At 38.5% G+C, this 18,641-nt stretch overlaps 1 protein-coding gene and 1 pseudogene across 1 annotated transcript in view; one reads left to right on the plus strand and one right to left on the minus strand.

Annotated features, from left to right (window-relative positions):
• Positions 1-18,641, minus strand: part of Efhc2 (EF-hand domain containing 2) — a 187,506-nt gene that overhangs the window by 116,478 nt on the left and 52,387 nt on the right. The gene's annotated exons all lie outside the window — the stretch shown is intronic.
• On the plus strand, positions 3,340-5,904 carry LOC143639293 (3'-5' RNA nuclease TATDN2 pseudogene; annotated as a pseudogene).

The following is an 18,641-nucleotide window of genomic DNA, read 5'->3' on the forward strand; positions in this document are numbered from 1 at the left end:
TTGGCTGGCCTTGTACTCCTTGGGTTCAAGCAATTTTCCTGCTTCAGCACCACACCATGCTCAGCTTCAGATGGAATTTTAAATTACTGCAATCCTTCTGGGGCATTGTGGTGCTATGAGGAACCATTTAAAAATTCCTACACTTCCTCTCAGGAACTCCATTTCTGGGCATGTAGCCCAAAGAAATAAGCCAAACTGGTAAAACTTAAATGCGCAAAGATGTTCTTTGCGACATTTTTTTCACACTCTTATAGAAAAGACTTAGAATGAGAGGACCTGAAGCATTAACAAAAAAGGAAGGGTTTGGTTAATTTATGGCAACTGCAAGGACCCCTAAAATATAAAAGCACTAGTTTGATGTTTTTGAGAGCCACGCGGCAATAATACAGAAGATATGCACTAATGCTAAATGAAAATAACAGAGCTAAAAAATAATTATATATCACATTTATGTTTTTTAAAGTATGTATACTATGCTTTAGAAACTATAACTAAGATTTTTAAAAAGACTGTAGGTGTGGAAATGCCAGAAACAGTGGCAGTGATACCAGTTCAGGTGGAGTTCTGGCGGGAAGGTGGGATTCCAAGAGCCGAAGACAGAAAAGACAGGAAGTGGAAAGTAACGGAAGTAGGGGAGGGGCAGGTGGAGAGGGTACTGCCTGAGGGGAGTTTCCGACCTAGCAGGCCAGATGGAGGGATGATTGGGGCCAGCTGTCTGGTTCTGCTTCCAAACTGGTTCAGTCTTGTCTTCCTGATTGCTCTTGGCGATCAGAGCCTTTGGGACAGTAGTCCAACACAGAAACCCCCTATGTGTTGTTCCTAAAAATTCCTTGTGGTCATTTAAGGACTTGGGCATCTCAGAAGTTTCTTGTAATAGGAACTCAATGTTACACTTTTGATATACCGGAAGTGCTTTGACAGGAAATTGCGTCATCCAAATCGGCATCCAAAGTGCATGGCAATCTGGGAAGCATGTTGTGGGCTCCAACGCCAAGCTGGGCTTTTCGTGAATCCTAGATCGCTGTGGTTTCTCCACAGTGCTTTGGAATCACGGTGAAAGGACTTTGGCATCTATGGTACACTGAAAACTGTTGAAAAAAGGAGAAACGTGTACTAAGGTGTCAGAACCACAAAAATTCCAGTACCACAGGAGCGGTCCTTAGGTAGGAGACCCTAGCAAACATCTACCTCAGGGAACTCAGTGAGGTGGTTCGGAGGGCCCCCAGGAGGGTAGCCCAGGAGAAGAACTGTGTGAATTGTACTTAGAGGTTTTCCTGGGGCTGATCGCGCTGTGGAAATTTTTCCTATCCCTTCTCAGGTGCAGGTGTGGGTGGAAACGCCTCCCAAAAACTGCTTGATTCAGGGCCTGAAAGGCTTTTAGTGTGTGGGATCCCCTGTGTGTCTGTGGGCCCATTTCTAAAAGAAATGGCTTCTCTAGAGGAAGCCTATTTCCTTCATTCTAACCCGAGATCCCGTAACTCCATGTACTCTGACCTTGCTGCTGAAGCTGAGGAACAAAATAAGATTGAGAAACCCAACAAGTTCCAGAATGGGATGGATAGAGTTCAGGAGCAAAATAAGTTAGAGGAACCAAACAAGTTCCAGAAAGGGATGGGGAGAGTTCAGGAGCAAAATAAGCTGCAAGAACCAAACAATTTCCAGGAAGGGATGGGAAGAGTTAAGGAGCAAAATAAGATAGAGGAACCAAACAAGTTCCAGAAAGGGATGGGGAGAGTTCAGGAGCAGAATAAGATTCAGGAACCAAACAAGTTCCAGAAAGGGATGGGGAGAGTTCAGGAGCAAAATAAGATAGAGGAACCAAACAAGTTCCAGAAAGGGACCAGCAGAGTTCAGGAGCAAAATAAGATGGAAGAACCAAACAATTTCCAGGATGAGGCGGGCAGAATTCAGGCGCAAAATAAGATGCAGGAACCAAACAAGTTCCATAAGGGGACATATAAAGTTCAAAAACTAAATAAGATGGAGGAACCAAACAAGTTCCATAAAGGCAGAGTTCAGGAGCAAAATAAGATGCAGGAATCAAATAAGTTCCAGAAAGGGAAGAGCAGAGTTCAGGAGCAAAATAAGATGCAGGAACCAAATATTTCCAGAAAGGGACGGGCAGAGTTCAGGAGCAAAATTCATTGCAGGAACCAAATAAGATTCAGAAATGGACGGGCAGAGTTCAGGAGCGAAATAAGATGCAGGAGCCAAGTAAGTTCCAGAAAGGAGCAAGCAGAGTTCAGGAGCAAAATAAGATGGGAGAACCAAATAAGTTTCAGAAAGGGATGGATAGAATTCAGGAGAAAAATAAGACAGAGGAATCAAATAAGATTCAGAAAGGGATGGGCAGAGTTCAGGAGCAAAATAAGATAAAAGAACCAAACAAGTTCCAGAAAGAGATGAGCATAGTTCAGGAGCAAAATAAGATAGAGGAACCAAATAATTTCCAGAAAGGGATGGATAGAGTTCAGGAGCAAAATAAGATGGAGGAACCAAATAAGATTCAGAAAGGGATGGATAGAGTTGAGGAGCAAAATAAGATGGAGGAAATGAATAAATTCCAGAAAGGGTTGGATAGAGCTCAGGAGCAAAATGAGATGGAGGGACCAAACAATTTCCAGAAAGGGACAGTCAGAGTTCAGGAGCAAAATAAGAGAGGAAACAAATAATTTACAGAAAGGGATGGATAGAGTTAAGGAGCAAAATAAGATGGAGGAACCAAATAAGTTCCAGAAAGGGACAGGCAGAGTTCAAGAGCAAAATAAGATGCAGGAACTGAATAATTTCCAGAAAGGGGCAAGCAGAATTCAGGAGCAAAATAAGATAGAGGATCCAAACAAGTTTCAGAAAGAGACAGGCAGAGTTCAGGAACAAAATAAGATGGAGAAGCCAAATAATTTCCAGAAAGGGATGGATAGAGTTGAGGGGCAAAATAAGATGGAGGAACCAAATAAGATTCAGAAAGGGATGAGTATAGTTGAGGAGCAAAATAAGACGGAGGAACCAAATAAGATTCAGAAAGGGATGGATAGAGTTCAGAAGCAAAATAAGATGGAGGAACTAAATAAATTCCAGAAAGGGATGGATAGAATTCAGGACCAAAATAAGATGGAGGTACTAAATAAATTCCAGAAAGGGATGGATAGAATTCAGGACCAAAATAAGATGGAGGAACTAAATAAATTTCAGAAAGGGATGGATAGAATTCAGGACCAAAATAAGATGGAGGAACCAAATAAGTTCCAGAAAGGGACAGGCAGAGTTCAAGAGCAAAATAAGATATAGGATCCAAACAAGTTTCAGAAAGAGACAGGCAAAGTTCAGGAGCAAAATAAGATGGAGGAGCCAAACAAGTTTCAGAAAGAGACAGGCAGAGTTCAGGAGCAAAATAAGATCAAGGAGCCAAATAATTTCCAGAAAGGGATGGATAGAGTTGAGGGGCAAAATAAGATGGAGGAACCAAATAATTTCCAGAAAGGGATAGATAGCATTCAGGACCAAAATAAGATGGAGGAGCCAAGCAAGTTCCAGAAAGAGACAGGCAGAATTCAAGAGCAAAATAAGATGGAGGAACCGAATAAATTCCAGGAAGGGATGGATAGAGTTCAGGAGCAAAATAAGATGCAGGAACCAAATAATTTCCAGAAAGGGATGGATAGAGTTCAGGAGCAAAATAAGATGGAGGAACCAAATAATTTCCAGAAAGGGATGGATAGAGTTCAGGAGCAAAATAAGATGGAGGAACCAAATAATTTCCAGAAAGGGATGGATAGAGTTCAGGAGCAAAATAAGATGGAGGAACCAAATAAGATTCAGAAAGGGATGGATAGAGTTACAGAGCAAAATAAGATAGAGCAACCAAATAAGTTCCAGAAAGGGGCAAGTAGAGTTCAGGAGCAAAATAAGATGGAGGAACCAAATAAGTTCCAGAAAGTTACAAGTAGAGTTCAGCAGCAAAATAAGATGGAGGAACCAAATAAGTTCCAGAAAGTTACAGGTAGAGTTCAGCAGCAAAATAAGATGGAGGGACCAAATAAGTTCCAGAAAGTGATAGGTAGAGTTCAGCAGCAAAATAAGATGCAGGAACCAAATAATTTCCAGAAAGGGATGGGTACAGTTCAAGAATGAGGCTCTTCAGTGATTTACCGAAAGGCTATCTATGGTATCACAATAAAAGCAACACCAAAAGAAAAGGGAGAAGCTTCCCCTAGTACAAAACCAAGGGTACTACAGCGTCCCAACTCTGGAGGAAAACCAGGCAGGAGTGTTACCTTCTTTGCGTCTCAGAAAAAGAAAGAGTCAGTCCCCAAAATGAACAGCATCAGTGATAGGAGAGTGATTATAACTCCTTGTAAGAAATTAAGTGAGAAGCCTCTTGGTGACCAAAGGACAGTCATTTTTGAAAAAAACTCTCTCCCCTTAGAAATTCAGGGTGCCAATAATTCCTTCTCAGTAATTCAAAAGCCTAAGGAAAAGAAGGTGGTAATCTACCACCCCTCTTCAGAAAGTGAATGGTCTGATGTGGATGAGAACTCCACTATCAGATTCTCTCAGAAGGAGCCATTCTCACTTAGTTTACCAGTAGTTTCAGACCCTCCATCCTTCAAGAGGGGTTGTAACATACACCAGCCCAATTTGTATTACAGTCTTTGGAATGATTACACCAGCTGTTGGATCAGCAATACAAAGATTTCACGTTATCCCTCCACAGACAGCAGTAGTACCACTACCATATTCCAGGCTGGTAGAGGCAGACAGAACTTCCTGGGTTGTGATTATTCCTTCCATCCAATGAGCTCCCAAGACACTTATAAGAGTCTGCAAATGACAGAAGGCAGATCCCAGAATCTTTGTTCATTCCATTTCTCCAGAAATTCAACAGCAGACATAAAGGGGAAAACCTATCAAGATGAAGAGCTGCTAAGTCCTTATGGAGCACATGCATTTAACTTGCAGCCAAGGAGCCCCTGGCAACCACGCCTAGTAGATGGTTTCATTGATACCCACTGTCACTTGGACATGCTCTATTCCAAGCTGTCTTTCAAAGGGACCTTTACCAAGTTCAGAAAAATTCATAGCAACTCCTTCCCTAAGGAATTTCAAGGCTGCATCTCTGACTTCTGCGATCCTCGTACTCTAAGGGATGGCCTGTGGGAGGAACTATTGAAAGAAGACCTGGTTTGGGGCACCTTTGGCTGTCACCCTCATTTTGCACGTTACTACAATGAGCATCAAGAAAGAAATCTCTTGCATGCCTTGTGGCATCCCAAGGCTGTAGCATTTGGAGAAATGGGCTTGGATTACTCCTACAAGTGCACCACGCCTGTCCCAGAGCAGTTCAAGATATTTGACAGACAGCTGCAACTGGCTGTGTCCCTTAGAATGCCCTTGGTGATCCACTGCCGAGAGGCTGATGAAGATCTGCTGGGCATCATGAAAAAATGTGTGCCTTCTGACTACAAGATCCATAGGCATTGCTTCACCGGCAGCTACCCAGTCATTGAGCCCTTGCTGAAGCACTTTCCCAATATGTTTGTAGACTTCACAGCAGTCCTGACTTACTCTTCTGCCTGGGAGGCCTGAGAAGCTCTGAAAAAGATCCCACTGGAAAGAATTCTTGTCGAAACTGATGCTCCCTACTTTCTCCCTCGCCGGGTTCCCAAAAGTTTCTGCCCATATGCCCACCCAGGCCTGGCCTTTCACACAGTGCGAGAGATTGCCAGAATCAAAGATGAGTCTCTTTTCCATGTCTTGGCCACCTTGCGTGAGAATACCAGTCGCCTCTACAGTCTTCAAGTAGAAAGGACACAGTCAAGATTCTTCGAGAAAAGGAAAACCAGCAGCCTGACAAAACATGAATTGGATTTGAACTCTGCCTATCTCCTAGATCAAGTCTATTGAAACCAAGAAAAGAGAAGTTATCTTCCTCAAAACCTTCTGACTGGTAGGGTGGGGTACATTTGGATGAGAGAAGGGCTAAAGAAACTGCCCTTAATGTTATTTTGGATTTTCTTCCCAGGCAAAATGCTGGTCGGTAAAGAAAAGAGTTCTCTACAACCTGTTTTTAAGCAGTTGGTGAACAGTCACATTTCTACTTGTCTAAAAAAAAAGTAACGTTGAATTGTTAAAATGTACATTATTACAGAAATTCTATAATCTATAGATTGTTGTTACATTTATAAATTCAATGGCTGTTAACTTGAGACTTCTTATTTCTAAAGATAAACCAAACTAGCATTTTTGTCTTAAAGGAAACAATAGTCATGACATGTCAAGGGGGCAATGGAGGTGCTTAAGAGTGACGAAAGCCAAATACAATTGAGTCTTAGCCACTGAAGAGATGAGTCTTGAATCTAAACTAAATTCCTAACAGTTGTATAACTTTAAAGCTCTTCTGATGACCAATATATAATAATAATAGCTGTTCATTTAAATTGCCCTGATTTTTAACAAAGTACAAATGTATACGATTTAGAAATACTGTTCTTCAGAAAGACTCCAAAAGCACCAACAGAAGAGCTTCAGCTGCCCACGTGGCAAATAGCAGTCCTCCCTGTGAAATTAAAATGAACTCACATTCTAGGGAAAATATATGAGTTATGAAACTTAACTTTGTGAGCCGAATCACACACCTAAATCCAGGAATCCCGTTACTGGATAGGCGTGCATGCCATTTTAAAGATGGAAAGTCTTTTTTTTTTTCCCTTGAAAATTGAAGCAGTGAAAACAGACTCAAGAGTATTTTAGACTTTTCTAGTTTGCTTTATATTCATTTATCAGATCCAGAAAAATTAGCTGGCTCATCATTTAGTTCTCAGCTGAAAAGTCACTTCTACAAAGAAGCCCTCCCTGACCACTAGTCCAGGAGAGAGAAAAAAAGTAGTTCATCCTGTTTTAATTTAAACATAGCACTTATATCTGAGAGCCTGTTAATTTATCTGTATGTTCATGGGTTATCTTCCCTCAGTAGGTTATAAGTTTATAAGTCTTGTTCAGTACTGAATTCTTGATGTTAGCACCTGGAACAGACACTAAGCAAAGATTTTTAAATTCATGGATAAATAAGTAACTGACTTCATTAACACTGGGGAAGATTAGTGAAAATATTTGGGAGAAGGGTGATATTATGAAGAGAATAGAGAAATAAACCATCATATTTCCAATACTCCTCTCTAATTTAAAAGCCAAGTCAAAGATTAAAGGGCATCTATAGCCCACTGATAGATGACATTCATGTTACAAAAAGAAAATCCAGCCTTACCAGGAAATATGACAGTTCATATTTCCTATAAAAAAACAGAATGTATCTTGGATTTCTCCTTTGTTGAGAATCCAGTCTTCAGAGAAAAAGAAAGTTTAAGTGTAAAAAATAAGTTATAGCATTTCATTTTCTTTTACTAAAACAAAAGAAGTTAATGCAATGTGAAATGTATGACTTGATTATACTTTTAAGATAGAGCCTTAAAAATCTAAGCCACCAGTATTTTGAGCTAAGAAGCTTTTCTTCTATTTAATGTGTACTTTAAATAGACATTGCTCAAAGTCTGTCCCATAGAGGGCTTAAGCTTGTTTTTAAAGACTAGCAGAAAACAGGGTTCTATGGTCACATATTTTGGTAATACTGAGTTGTACAAAGTTTCAGAGTCTGGTTTTGCTTTTTTTTTTAATTTTAGGATTTCACGTGTCCTTTGATATACTAGTAGGCAATATAAGTACTCAAGATGGCATTTCTCAATTATTGATATATTAACATGAGGTATAACTCAGCAAGCTCAAGTTCTGTAGGAACACCTGCTTGAGAAATGCCACTTCGGTCACATACTCCTGGTTACATGCCCTTATCACATTTTGTGCATATCTAGTCATCACATTCTCACATTACAGTATCTTTTTTTTTTTTTTGGCAATGGGGATTAAACCCAGAGTCACTTTACTACTGAGCTTACTGAGCTATATCACCAGCCTTTTATTATGTTTTATTTTATTTTTGAGACAGGGTCTCACTGAATTGCTTAGGATCTCGCTAATTTGCTGAGGCTGGCCATGAATTTAAGATTCTCCTACCTCAGCCTCCCAAGTTACTGGGATTATGGGCATGTGCCACCATGCCCAGCTCCAATATCCTTTATCATTTACCTTTATGTTATGCAAGTTCTATGAGAGAGCAAAATGTCATTTAACTGAGTCTACCAAGTAGACATTTCAAAGATGAGTATAGATTACACTTAGGGCTGGGGATGTGACTTGGTGGTACAGCACTTGCTTAGCATGCATAAGGCCCTGGGTTCAATCCCCAGCATCACAAAAAATGAAACAACAAAACAAACCACTTGCATTTATAAGTATATATTCAACAAAATAAACAGGATCTACAGGTATAAAGAAAGTAATTTTCCTTTCAAAAAAAAACAGATTTTTTTACATGGTAAAAGTACTTTTTGAACCTGCTTTTCTCTCTACATTTGTTTATGGGCTTTTTCTCTAACCAGTACTGGAGATGAACTCAGGGACATTCTATCACTGAGCTAAACCCCCAGCACCATTTTTTTTTGGACAGGGTCTCATTAAATTATAGACACTGGCCTCAAACATGATTTTTCTGCCTCAGTGTCCCAAGTCACTGAGATTAGAGGCATGTGCCACCATGTCCAGCTCTCTCTACATTTTGTGGCAGATGCATATACTGTACTTTGCAGTGTTCCTAACACACAGAAGAGTGCCTCACCATTATTCAACTTATATCTTCAGGAATGGGAGTAAGCAGTGCAGTCCTGTCTAACTGGCCTAAATCAAAAGTCACAATCTGTAGCCGGGCGTGATAGTGCACGCCTGTAATCCCAGCTGCTTGGGAGGCTGAGGCAGGAGGATGGCGAGTTCAAAACGAACCTCAGCAAAAGCGAGGCACTAAGCAACTCAGTGAGACCCTGTCTCTAAATAAAAAATAAATAAATAGGGCTGGGGATGTGTCTCGGTGGTTAAGTGCCCCCGAGTTCAATCCCTGGCCCCCCCAAAAACAAGAGGCCCAATCTTCATTTCATTTATCTATTCTACATGAATGGGCAAAAGAATCTATTCATGTTACTAGCAAAAATAAAAAGTTTATGATCCAAATGTGAGAGAGATTTACACTTTGTAAATGGTGTTCTATTGCACCTCAAAGAATTATTATTTAGTATTTATCTGTGTGTATGGTACTTGGTGTGTTTATTCTTCTGTTCCAGATATATCAGAGCACAAGAAGGCAGCCAGTAATCTAGAAATTCAATTTGTGGACCCTAGGCCATTGTTTGCACCAGAGTCACAGGGCCTCTCAGGCCCATTAACAGGCTCTTTGAACCTTAGCAGTCTTTTTAGGGTACATCGCAATATTCCACTTCACTTAAGTTTTGGAACGGCAGAGCTGGTGGTATGGCTCAGTGATAGACTGCATGCTTAGCATGAAAAAGGCCCTGGGTTTCAGCACTAAAAACATTTTTTTTTTTTTTTTTGTAAAGGCAGCTAGTTCTACCTTTAAAGCTCAAAAGGAGCAAACTTTATCTTAAAAGACAGAGGGATTTTGTTTTCACAGTTTGTTTTATTCATATCTAACTTTCAAATTCATGCCTGCTTACTGTAGAATTTTTGAGACTCCTAAATAGGACAAAGAGGGGAAAAATAGCCAATAACCCTACCACTTAGAAACAATCACATCAACATTTGGAGTAACTCTTTGGCAATTTTCCTGAATATTTCCATACTTATTGGCCAATTCTATTCCTTGGGTCAATTTTGCTAGTTAATATTTATTATAGTATTCATAATTAGCAAAAGCTATATGTTTTACTTCCCCTGAATTTATGATTAAAAATACACTATTCTTTGTACTTTTGTTTTCATGAGCAAACAAGCAAGAGGTTTGTTAATTCTGTTGTTTTAAACAGTCAACTTTTTGATGTTTATGTTTATTCAAATCTGTTTACCACTTTATAAAATTGAGCATTTAAGTTCATTAACTTGTTTTTCTTTCTCCTTTCTAATGTCTGATTTATGCTTTTCCTAAGGTCTTTAGCTAAATCTTAATTTATTTTTATTTGGGAAAGAACAAAGCATTCAATAGCATAAATAAGTTTATAACTGTTGTATACATAGGGTTTTTTTCATTTTGATAGTTAACTTTTATTCCTATAAAAATTAATATACATGTACATCACAATATGAAAGGAAAGATGAACAGAAAAAAATGTGACATTTCTCTTACCTAGAACCCAGTTGCTCTTTTTCTTTACATACTTTTGATCATATAGCTATGTTAAATTGAATATTCTTTTAAATTGATTATAAAAGTAACTTGTGCCTATACATAACTAAGAATTTATATGCCACAAAAGTCTCATCGCAAAGCAATATAAAATGGTAATGTTCTGATGGATTTTTACTTATGGTCTTTTTAAAAGACATAGTTAAAAATACAAAATATGTATGTTTATTAAACAGAGTTAAATCAAGAACGATGATATACAGATAAATTTGAGGTTTTTTCCTCCTCCTGATAAAGAGTTTAACTCTATTCATTGTAATTTTTAAAATGTCAGTTCAAGTATTAATTCCAAAAATTAATATCTACTAAAACTCGATGAAATAAGAAAAGTAACTTGTTTTTTCTGTGTCCCTATCTTGAATTTGGTGCCCACTTCATTATTATTCTATCTTTCAATAAATGCTTTGAATGTTTAGATTGTTTTGAACTTTATTTATATTTCATGATTATCAATTATTTTTCATTCCACTGCTCACTACTAATCCTTTTATTTCATGATTTCCTCGTGGTCGAATTTGCTTTATCTTAAATTGGCTGGCATATACCATCAAACAACTTTCTCAAGAAAAGTACATGGATGGCATGTGTATGATAGATTACATAACTGAGGTCATCATTCTGCTGCTTTCACTAATGAATAACACACTGGAAAGAAAAGATGAACAGAAAAAAATGTATGACATTTCTCTAGGCTTTCTGGGTCACAAACTTATGCCTAAAAGTTATATACATTGCTTCACTGTCTTCTGATATTTAATATTGAAGCATCTTCTTTGGGGTTTTACTTTTTTGAACAAGAATATTTAATAATTTATTGGCTTTACCCTTGAAATTAAAGTTTGCCAAGAGGAAAGTACACACTTTACAGATTTGTATCTTAATTTATTTATTTATGATGGTACTGGGATTGAACCCAGAAATACTCTACCACTGAGCTACATCCACAGCCCATTTTACTTATTTTTTAATTTTGAGATGGGGGTCTCACTAAACTTCTGAGACTGGCCTCCAACTGTGATCCTCCTGCCTCATCCTCTGGAGTCACTAGGATTATAAGCATGTACCACCACACATGTGCCACATCTACATCTTTTGTAATACAGAGAATTTTGTTTTTAATGTTTTCTTATGGTATATTTAATCAGTTTAGCTGTTTGTAATCTAGCCTGTAATATTTTAGAAATAATTATCTTCATGTTAGCATTCCATGCTGTGCTCAGACTTTCATTGTCTTGTTCCTCTTACATCTTATTTTTTATTATGCATTTGGGGAGATTTTCTAAAGTTTGACTTTCTTATCACTCACCCCATTTGTAATCATCTCCCCTGTTGTAATTTTTTTCTCCATATAATTTTTTTCTCCATTTTTTGGTTTCCTCACATTTCTTCCTTCTTCAGCAAGCTCCCTCTCTGCCTTTTTGCCTACAGGCTCACTCAGCAATATTTTAAATTTATTCTCTTGTTCTGTTTTCTCCTTCCAGCTCTCACTTCACAAGGTTTACTTTCACTGCTTACTTTGTATTACATACTTCTTTTTATTCAACAGAAAACACAAAGCACATTGTTATAAAAAATATTCATTTCCTAGAGAAAACATAATTTTGAAATAAGTGTTTTTCTTCCTTTGCCTCGTGAATACTGTGTTCTCCATTTATGTGGCAAAGTCTTTTCAAAAACTTTATGTTGGGGTTCTTTGTTCATTCTTGAACAAAGAGCAGTCTATCCAGGCTGATCTTCTCCAACTAGGGTGCATGAGGTCTCTTTTACTGTTCATCCTAATGTTTTTAGATTCCTCATCTCAGTGGGAGACTGACTGGTTGATATAAATTCATATACAGCATGTGAAGAGAAAGTAGGAGGAACTGAAGCCATGGATAGTCCCCAGTAGGAAAAACTTTAAATTTTTCCATAGAAACACTTCATAAATTGACCTGACCTCCATTCCAAGAACAGACTGTCCAGTCCTTTGTGTGCCATTGCCTGCTGTGTCAAGAGGAAAAACCCCAATGCAGGGCCTGCTTTAACCTCAGCGTGATTATTCCTTGGTCTCCTACTGGCACTCGTAAGACATCAACAGGTTGTGGGAGTAAACCAGCTAAAAGCCCTTGCAGGTTATCCTGACCCCCGTTCAATTCTTTTTGCTCTCTCAGGAAGTAAAAATTTCAAGTTGGTTTTGGCATATTCCTTCAGGATAACCCCGTCTGCACTGTGTCAGGTAGAAATTCTTCAAAGTTTGCAGCATGAAGATGAAACCCCTTCCCTAGCCTTCAATATTAATATAGTTTCTCCATGTTCTAAAATTTTGCAGTCATTTCCATTGGAATTGTGAGGTGGGAGTACATCTAAATACCAATGCTCAAGTTATAATCTCACTCCAAATTCTCTTTTTTTCCTCTCACTTCATTTTTGATAAATTTATGTTCCTATGGATACTGTGTTTAAATAGGAATATCTTATTTTAAGAAAATTCAACTCATACAAACCTGAATCTCATTTAGCTTGTTTAACTAAGAGATGGTCAATAAAGGTAAGCTGAATAAATGAATGACAAAAAAGGACAAATTATAGAAGGATGATTTCCAAAGGATTTTTTTGTTATAAAAATATCATAAATCTATTTATAATTTATGCTCAACATATCATGATTAAATCTACAGTTTAAGATGAAATGTACCTGTATGGGTGGCATAAGCATTCATTAAATTATTTGTGTGCTGTTTCTTAAGATATGATTTTGTAATGCTTAAAAGGGGAAAGGGAAGTGGCTAAAATGCTAGAATATTATTCTTGTAGCTTTATCACAAATTAACTATAAACTGGTACAGACCACTTAAACTCTTTGTTCACTGGTTAACCTTTCAGCAAAAATTAGAAAATCAACACTTGCTAACCACAGGATACTGCAGCACTATTTAAAGGATTAAGAAAATTATGTATATATAACAGTTTTGGAGAGAAGATGAATGTATAAAAATACTGAATAATATATAAAATCAGTGTAGGATGCAAAGCTGGAAGCTTAAAAATACTGTCAAAACCATATCTAAAATAGTCTTTTCCCATCCTTATGGAGTCTATTCAGCAAGGCAATTAAAAAACACTTGATATTACTAAGAGAAGAGGTTCAAACCCACTGTTTAAAATCAGACTTCCTGGAAAAAATGATACTAGGACTAGAAGAAGGGTCCACCCTATCCAACAGAAATCACATTGCTAATGATGGAGTTTGAAAAACTGAATAAAGAAAACTGTATGTTCAACATGGAATATACAAAAGAAATAGCATCAACCGTATAAAAGATAGATTTTATTTATGTGTTATAGACATAATTTTCCTTTATTTGTTGTAGTTTTGTGTATATATGTGTGTATATATGTATTTTTTCCTCACAGGGAAAGATTTGAGAACCAAGGCAAAAATGCAGCTTGATGCCATCATATTGAGATATGATTTTTAAAAGGCTGGGTTCCACGCAAAAGAGCAAGAAGAATAATGCTTAGATATAATGCCCTTTATATTCTCCAAAGAATTTATTCCTTAATTCTAGAAATTAAAAACTGGACTGCCCCCCCCTTCCCCAGTACATTATTCTATAGGTTCCAAAATACATTATTCACTGCCCACAAATGCATCAACAGCCGAGGTTACACAATGACTATTTGGTGCTGAAAAGCTCCTTTACAAAATAGTGCAAACCAACTCAGTTACAGAATAGCTGCTAAATTCAAAGCTCTTTGTGGTGGACACAACACTCAATAACACAGTCTCTCCAGCTGTAAGGATTGTACAGTCACATGAGGGGGTAAGACTAGTTGCAAATAACTGCAAGATGGGGTATGATGCCTTCAAATAATTACAGTGCAGTGGACATAAAGCTAAAAGTCATTAGGAAAAGCTCTTTTTTTAAGAAAAAAAAATCCACTGAGTACTTACCATTGAATGCCTGCCATGTGTCAGGCACTGTTTTAGGTTCCAAGAATTCAAAGCTAAGTAAAAATAACCAATACTAAGTACTTAGAATGGATCAGACAGTATGTTAAGTGCTTTTATGCCATCTCATTTATTCCTCCTATAAAGTAGGTAATATTGTGAACTTTGGTTTATATTAGTTAAGGTTTGAACTGGGATTACACTCCTGTAATCCCAGCTGCTTGGGAGGCTGAGGCAGGAGGATCAGAAGTTCAAAGCCAGCCTCAGCAACTTTGTGAGATCCTAGGCAACTCAGCAAGACCCTGTCTCTAAACAAAACATTAAAAAGGGCTGGGGATGTGGCTCAGTGGTTAAGTGCCCCCTGGGTCTCATCCCTGGTACCAAAAAAAAAAAAAAAAGAGGCTAAGTAATTTATCCAATGTCTCAGGGTAACAGAATGGTGAAGCTGGGATTATAACTCAAGCTGCCAAGCCCCAGATGCTTAGCCACATCCCCTGAACTGACAGAAAATCTTCATTCACTTTTGCTCTGTGGAGAACACTGAGACAAATAATAGTGATTTATGAAAATGCTCCAAAAGGAAGGAGGAGTGCCAAGCTATCAGAAACCATCAAGAAGAAGGCATCACAGGTGACATCTAAAATGAGCCTTCAGCCATGTGTGGTGGTGCAATCCTGTAATCCCAGTGGCTCAGGAGACTGAGACATGAGGAGTTCAAAGCCAGCCTCAGCAACAGTGAAGCACTAACCAACTCAGTGAGATCCTGTGTCTAAATAAAATGCAGCATAGTCCTGTGGATGTGGCTCAGTGGTCCAGTGCCCCTGAGTTCAATCCCCAATATAAAAAAAAAAAAAAGAGAGAGAGACAAAATGGACCTTCTATGGATGGAAAGGGCAAGGAAGTACAAGTAGGGAAGGGCATTCTCTGTAGAGGGAACAGCATGTGCAAAGTTACAGGAATATGGGAGTGTTCAGCACTTGGGGTATTGCAAGCCATTCTGTGTGGCTAACAGCTGAGTAGCAGAAAACAGGACAATAGAAAAGTGCAAGAGCTAAAAGATAGGCGGTCCCTAGGCCTCTCTATGAATGATTTGAAAGGATTCTAAACATTTTAGAAAGTTTATTATAGCAGGGTGGGTAGCTGAGAAAGGGAATCAGATTGAAGGTAAGGATGCCACTGAAGAGGCCACTCCCAAGTGAAAGATGATAACAGGATAGAAGTATTGGCCTTGGAAAGAAGAAGACTAACGAAAGGAAACTTCAGAGAGGAGAGAGGTCTTGCTCACTGATCAGTGACAAGGAAAGGGTAATAGTAGTTTTCCTATTTGTTTAAACAACAGACATATAATTTAATGAGTTAACACTTAGATATAACTCAAATAATAAGTCAGTATGCTCCAGTCTCAGTATGGTAGTATATTCAATGAAAAGGCTGTCTCACCTTTTCTTAGGCTTCTGAAAAACAATCTAAAGGTTATCCAATTTATGCTCCACATCTACACTTCTTCCACAAAAATGTCTCATTTCATCACCAAGAACTGTTTGATCTCTCCCTCTCCCCTCCCCCCTTCTTCATTTCCTACATCCCCTAAAGTCTAAGAATCCAGCTGGAAAATTCAGAAGAATCCTTTGAGGATGGAGAAGGGGATAAAGTGAAATGAGCAGACAAATTTTTGTTCAGACAGGGCATGGCCAAAGGAGAAAGCTGGAAATGCACATTAGTAATATCTTCATTGCATATCCGTGAGAAGCAAAGCTTTAATTAATAAAACTGTAAAAGCCAACTAGACCAGAATTGAAAATATGGTTGTGATTTACTATTGGTCCATAAATGCCAAAATAAATGCCCTAGAATACCAAGTGGAAAAAAACCAACAAGCAGAAACAAAAATAGAATAAAATACCCTCAAAACAGGTTTTAATCCAGCCACACAGGAGGGAAAGACTAGGATAGGTTGCAAAGTAAGTAGAATTTTGATTAAACATAAAAAGTACCTGAACAAAGTTTCTTGAGATGATTATGCTGTAAAATCTGTGAGTACAGTTCTAAATAAAAGGAATGTGAACAAAACTGTCATAGTCTATTACGGATTACTGTTAGTTCAAAAGAATGAAAAATAGTACACAGAGGAGCTGGGTGCATGCCTGTAATCCCAGCAGCTCCAGAGGCTGAGGCAGGAGGATCCGGAGTTCAAAGCCAGCCTCAACGACAGCGAGGCACTAAGCAACTCAGTAAGACCCTATCTCTAAATAAAATACAACATAGGGTTCAGGTAAGGAATTAAGAAAAGCCTAAGTCAAGGGATGAGAATTAATTCTTCATGACTATCTACTCAGGGCTGGGCACTTAACATGTGTTGCCCATACAACGCTCATGGCAACTCTAAGGTAGGTTTTGTTACTTCCACTTGACAGATGAGGGAACTGAGACTAATAGAAGTTAAGCATATGGCCAAGATGAAATAGGTAATAAATGGTAAACTTAGGTTCTAAACCCCAGAATCTGACTGACTACACCAAAGACCTTCCCATTAAGGGGAAGGCCAGTAAGTAACAGGAAACCATGTTCCTATGATACCCTACCCACTGTGCACGGAGTTAATGTAAGACTATTTAGGGAGGTATATGCACTCTAGGTCTAACCCTAGGAGTAAAGGAACAGGAAAACACTATCCATGGTAATAATATCATTGATGATGATGATGATGATGATGATGATATTCTCCTAAGAAGCAAAGTCAGCAATTGCAAGGCCTGAAGCAGGAAGATGAAGTAGGGAAAGGGAAAAACATTAAATAGGGTACTCACAGTGGAAGATGAAAAACAATGGGATGAAAGTAAACAGAATGAGAATAGAGAGAAAAGTACAATAAAAGAGAAAAAGAAATGGAAAAAAAGGTTGAAAGATGGAAAGGACAAGGTTGAGAGAAATGGGATGAAACACAAGGGGTTGGAATGAAGATAAGCACTTCTGTTTACCTCTGAGTAATATGGCAGCTATCCCCCCTGCCCACCATCACCCGATCCCTGTTGTCTTACAATGAATAACCTTGCCCCCTCAATTATTAATTGTTGAGAGCCACAGCAGAAGGGGCCCCAGCAAACTTCCAGCTGATTGGCTCACTGTGGCCCCAGCAAACTTCCAGCTGCCAGCTGATTGGCTCCTCTGTAGGGATGCTCATTGGGCTGTTCCCCCCGCCCTTTCAGACCACGGAGCTGCTCACTGGGGGACTCTTGGCTCCGCCCTCACGACCCAGCCAATCGGCCTCAAGAGCCGGAGGAGGGGGTGAGAGGCTCATGGGAAGCTGGTGGTGGCAGTTGGGCTCTGAGGGAATTCCTGAAGAGGTCCTGTGGTGGTGTGTTCTAAAAATAAAGTTCGTTTCTGTTTGACAAGTGGCTTGTGAATTGTGCCCAGCCAGACTGCGGCAATTAATACCTCTGATAAAAGTAGCATGTGTCCCTGGAGAATCCTCTTTATGAAAAGAACTATGAGTATACTAAATAGCACAATGAATGTGCTAGTCAGAATAGGAATTCAAATAAAGGAGTGTAATTAAAATAGATCAAAGTATACCGTCAATTTTAATATCTTACTGTGTTTTAAAACCTCTGAAGGTTAGAAGATTAACTTATTTGAAAAAATGTAACATGTTTAAAAATAAAGCAGGATTTTTTTTTTGTACCAGGGATTGAAACCATGGGTGCTTAACCACTGAGTCACGTCCCCAACCCTTTTAAATTTTATTTAGAGACAGGGTCTCGCTAAATTGCTGAGACTGGCTTTGAATTTGCAATCCCCCTGCCTCAGCCTCCCAAACTGCTGGGATTACAGACGTGCGCCACTGCACCCAGCAGGATTTTCAATCCAGAGAATGAAAGGCAACTACATAAATACCCAGAAATCTTCCATGGTGCACTATTATGTGAATTTGCTGCACTTGGTTTCTGTACATATTCTCAAAGCTGTACCTCAAATCTTGAATCCCAAACAGTAAGCCAGACTCCGGAAGGACATAGTGTAAGGTTCCATTCATATGAAATGCAAGAAAAGGCAAAACTAAACATAGTGACAAACATCAGAACAATAGGGGATGGACAAGTGAAGGGGGCATGAGGGAATTTTCTGAGGTGATAGAGATGTTCTGTATGATCTGGGAATGGTGGTCAACACAGAGATGCATACATTTGTCACAACATGCTTAACTGTATGTTCTGTATGTTTAAAATTGGTATATTTTATTATATATCTTTTATACTTTATATTTTATTTATACCTTATAATAAAGTTGATTTTTAAAATTAAAATAAGATTTACCACAATAATGTTGATGAAAAGAGTCAAATAAGAAAATCATAAAGAAATACTTATTCTGTGTCCCGATTGCAGTGGTTATTACATGGATCTATACAT

This window comes from Callospermophilus lateralis, chromosome X (genome assembly GCF_048772815.1).
Source record: "Callospermophilus lateralis isolate mCalLat2 chromosome X, mCalLat2.hap1, whole genome shotgun sequence".
In the NCBI taxonomy this organism is placed as follows: Eukaryota; Metazoa; Chordata; class Mammalia; order Rodentia; family Sciuridae; genus Callospermophilus; species Callospermophilus lateralis.